Genomic DNA, 4969 nt, shown 5'->3' on the forward strand with positions numbered 1-4969 from the left:
TTTAATTTCTCTTCATTATTATTTTTTTTCCTGTGAGTTACCTTTGTCTAGGAATTAATACTAATTCATTTCTCTATCATTTGAAATGATAAGGTTAAGGAGCATTTAACTGATTAGACATACAAAGGTTTTTGGGGTTTGAGAATATGAGTGCTGAGGGAGCTAGTTGATGTCACTACAAGACCACTATTCAACATCTTTGGAAAGTCACAGATTTTGGGGGAAGATTCTTGAGGACTGGAAGGAAACAAATGTAATTCCTATCCCTAAAAAGGTAAGAAGGAGGATTGGAATAAAACACAGGCTAATCATTCTCATCTTTATCCTTGGAAACTGGGTACAACCAGCAGTCCTGGAAATAATTTGCAAATGCACTAGGAGACAAAAATACTCGAGAATGGCTAGCATTGATTCATGAAAGGGAAACAGTGCCTGGCTAACCTGACAGCCTTCTATGAAGAAACCACTTTCATGGTGGATGAGAGAAGAGCAGATAATATCGTTGATCTTCATTTTTACCAATTGTTCCATAACATCATCATGGGCAAACTGAAGAAGTATGGCTTAAATTAGTGGTCAGGGAGGTAGACTGAAAGCTGCCTGAGCTGCTGCACTTAAAGAGTTGTGATCAGCATTGAAAACCTTCTGCTGGAGGCTGGTTACCAGTGGTGCCCATGTAAGTTTGCAGATGATTTTAAAAAAATAAATAAATAAAAGAAAAGAAAACTGCAAGGATGGATTAAAACAAGAAGTTATTGATTAAAAAAAATAATAATAATAAAATCAGGGGATCTTTAACAGGCTAAAGAAATGGTCAGAAAGGAGTCCCTTGAAGTTCATCAAAAGTAAGTGCCAAGTGCTGCATCTAGGGATGAATAATTCCAGGCCTCTGTATGTGCTGGGACCATCTGGGAAAGGAAAACTTGCATTAAAGGAAATAGAGTCCCACTGGACAGCACATTCAATATGAGCCAGCAGTGCATCCTTGTGGTGATGAAAGCCAACAGCATACTAAAGCTGCATAAGAGAACTACCAGCAGGTGGAGAGAGAGAGAGAGAACCCTTCACATCTACTCAGCACTGATGAGGCATACATGGAGCGCTGGGTTCAGTTCTGGGCTTTCCAGAACAGCAACGACACCAACATACAGGAGAGAGTCCAACGACAGGACACACAGATGATTAGGGGAGTGGAACTTCTGTCGTATGAGAAGAGGTGAGAGAGCTGGTGTGATTAGCCTTAGAAAGGCAGGGGTGGGTGTTTGTGAATAAATATCTGATAGGAAGCAGAGTAGAAGATGCAGAGTTAGGTAGGCTCTTCTCAGTAGTGCTCAGTAAAAGGCACAAATCAATATATGAATATTTCAATTGAAGCATGTGAAACTCTTTTCCTGTGGAAGGCAGTCAAACTCTGGAACAGGTCGCCTGGGGACCTCCCATCCTTGATATATTCTAAATCTAACTGGATGTAGCCCTGGATAATGCTGTACTTGACCCTGCTTTGTGAGTTGGATTTGATGACTTCAAGAGGTGCCTTCCAAAATTCAATTACTTTCTAAGAATGAGAGGAATGCTGAAGACACTTGTTCCACTTGTAGATTTAGGAAAAGCAAACTAATCTTGGAAACAGCCAGTAAGATCTCATCTAATTTAAAATATAAGTCTCAACAGACAAAAATTCTGTCCAGAAATGGTATGTTTTATACATTCATAGTGAATGAATACAGTATCTGACATTAAAAAGTTTTCATCTCTAAGTGCACAGCACAACTGAAAAAGTGTTACAGTGAGATTACTGTAGATGATTCTAGGATGTGGAAAACATGAAAATTAAGGATCTGTTTCATCCTTTTGTTCCATGAATTGCACAACGAGATGATTATGATGACAAGGGTGGGGGAAAAAGCTCTTAGAATAAAAGAGTAGCATTTTAACCATGCATTAAATTCTTGGATCGTTACTTGGTGCAATATCAGTAATATTTCTCATTTACTAGCAGCAAGGTCTCTTAACAGCAAGGGTTGGTGGCAGGCAATCATACTGTGCAATTTGTAACCAGGTGAAGGGGAGGAGACAGATTATTTTCTTCACCAAAATAGCTGCAAATATACTATTTTTCCAGCTGTTTATCAGCTATTAATATAACATTCAGCTATAGACTTAACCAGGATAAATTTTCATAGCTACTGGATACCTAGCTCTGCTATAATACCAGATCTTATGAGTCTGCATGTGATTAGTTGCCAGTGGAAATCATGAGTTTGAGGCACTTGCAGTAATAATGGGGTCATCATCATGTTTCCACTACTGTACCCTGTACATGTAGAAACATGCTACAATCCCATGTGCCAGAGTACTTGCATATTTGGAAGAACTCTGGGTGTCAAAATTACAGTAATTGCTGTAGCCATTCACTGGCTGTAATATTAATGTCTCACTAGACACCTGATAGAACAAATCACATACAGATTGGAACGGATGCGTGTCATGCTTCCTGGCACATGTTTACTGAAATAATGTTTATATCCTGATGTCTCTCTTACTAGTCAGTAATACAGTGTTGAAAATAACATTTATCAAAAGCCTGTTACTATGATCACTGAGTCAATTGGAAGAATAGCCATATAGACAGTTAAATATTGAATTTGTCACTGTCCCCTGGCAGAATACTTCATCTTCTAACTCTGCAATAAAATGGATGCCCTAGACTGTATCAGTTCATGCTGAGAGTAGTGTTTAGATATAGTGGCAAAAAAAAAATAAATTAAAGACAAACCAAGGTGAAATGAAAGGGCAAAACCTTAAGACTACTTTGCATGGAACAATTTATATCCTTAGCACAATAGCTAAGTATTTATTATGGCACTGATATATATATATATATAAATAAAATATATATAAATAAAATATATATAAATAAAATATATAAATAAAACAATAGCTTTCTAGCTGGTACAGGATCTTATTCTATGTGGGTCCTACAAGCCCTCACAAGTGTACCCATCATTTTGCACTGACTGTCTGCACAAATCCCTCTCTTTCTGGGTGGGCTTAGAGCTTTATTTTTCTCAGGAATAACAAACTTAGTAGCAGGAGGGTTCACTGTGTCACAGCAACCCACTTACCCCGTGTTGGTTGTATGGAAATAACAGAACAATAGTGTTGTGTTCCAGGATGTCCACCGAATACCTACGTATTCGCTTATGAGAAAGATGCATACCAGGTTTCCCACTGATATGTGAACAATTGCTGTTTGACACACCCCACATAATGGGGCTGCCCATGAATGCTGATGAGGCAGTGCATGTGGCACAGTTTCAAACAGATCACATTCACTGATATGGCACTATAAGCATAACATGCCTTGCCTCACAGAGTAGTCAACAAGTGTACAATACCTTGCATATGTAACTGCTTAGAACAGTTGAAGGACTGCCTGGAATAACATTTGAACTGCATAGTAATGAAGACTCTGACTTTCTATTTATAAAACTTGATAGAGATCTGGTTTCTTTCCCTATTCCCTACTTCTGGATGAGGTAGCACCTCTTTCAGTTAAAAATATATCGGTGGGGAAAAAAAAAAACGTTGTGCACTGCTGCCCATCTTTCCGCAGACATCTGTTTCACAAAGACAAAGCCTGCGTTTTTTTTATATGAAGAGTCTTATGGGAGTCTTAAAACTTTCTTATAGATCGTGTTCCTGGAGTAGAGCCAGATGGCTCATCACAACAAGACATGATGTCTACAGAGCTCGGTATCACATTCCAGGGGAAGAGAAAACACCTGCAAGAAACAAGTAAACTAAGAGAGACAGGTACAGGAAAATGGAGTAAAGGTAAGGGAAAGCATGCTGATGCATATTATGAGATGTACAATGTGGTAATGGAACTTATTTATTGCTTGACCTGTCTTCAATGAAGAGTGAATTAAAAACTTAGTGATACTTTCAGGTGTTTTGTTTTGAATTGGAGCATGCTTTTGAGGTGACTAGCAGCATACATTCTTGTCTATTGTGCAGCTGGTAGTCACTGCACTGTCCACTGACAATGAAGTGTGTCTAATACGGTGTCCCATGAGCCTTCCTGTGCTCACTGTTGATTAACTTGTGTATGCAGGTACTTTGTCCGCTGTAAAAGGAGTAAACTAGAATCTTCTATGCTGTGTGAGCATATCTGACAACTGGTAAATAGTATCCCAATCAGAAATGGAAATCCTGGGCTGAAGGTTAATGAGTGAAGACACTGCTGTGCTAAATTGCCCCATTTCCCTTTGTGTTCTGAGGCTGCCCTCCACTAAAATGTCAATAGTGTAAAACAGGCACTACATATTCTCTAATGCCTGGATTTTTCTCTCTCCCATCCATGCTGGTATGCCATGTGTGGCTTAGGGAGCCTGATGGAGTGGTAGGACCATGGAAATATATCTTCTGAAATTAAGAACCTTGTAAAGGGAGGGATAGGGTTTTGATAGGAAGTGTACAGGAAAACATCAGTGGAAAAAGAGAGGAGGAGCAATGACTGGCACTTCATCACACTGATGTTGTCACATAGTTTCTATAAACTTCATTCCATGGTGTTTGTTCCTTAAGATGAAATGAGGGTTGTACCCAGGCAGCACTATATTCTGTGATCTGTACAGAAAAGTTTTCAATGAAGCACATATGTGCATGGAAATGTATGGACACTTGTCAGAACCCTTTCTTTCCAGAGTGTGCATTCTACTGTGTCTTGTGCAGTCACATTCTCTCCTTTTGGCTGATTAAAATTGTGATGTTACTTAAGAGAGCCTAGGAGGCTGCAAAGGTTCGGTCTCTTTCCTTTCTGTGGTGCTCGTCTCCTCTATGTTAATAGCTGCCTTATTCTTGCAGCTGACAATCTTAAGAGAAGGGCATACTGTACTCATATATTAAATCACACAAGTTCTTTAACTCATGCTGCAGAAATTCATGTATATGCTCCTTTCATTTT

Source organism: Lagopus muta, chromosome 6, assembly GCF_023343835.1.
Source record: "Lagopus muta isolate bLagMut1 chromosome 6, bLagMut1 primary, whole genome shotgun sequence".
In the NCBI taxonomy this organism is placed as follows: domain Eukaryota; kingdom Metazoa; phylum Chordata; class Aves; order Galliformes; family Phasianidae; genus Lagopus; species Lagopus muta.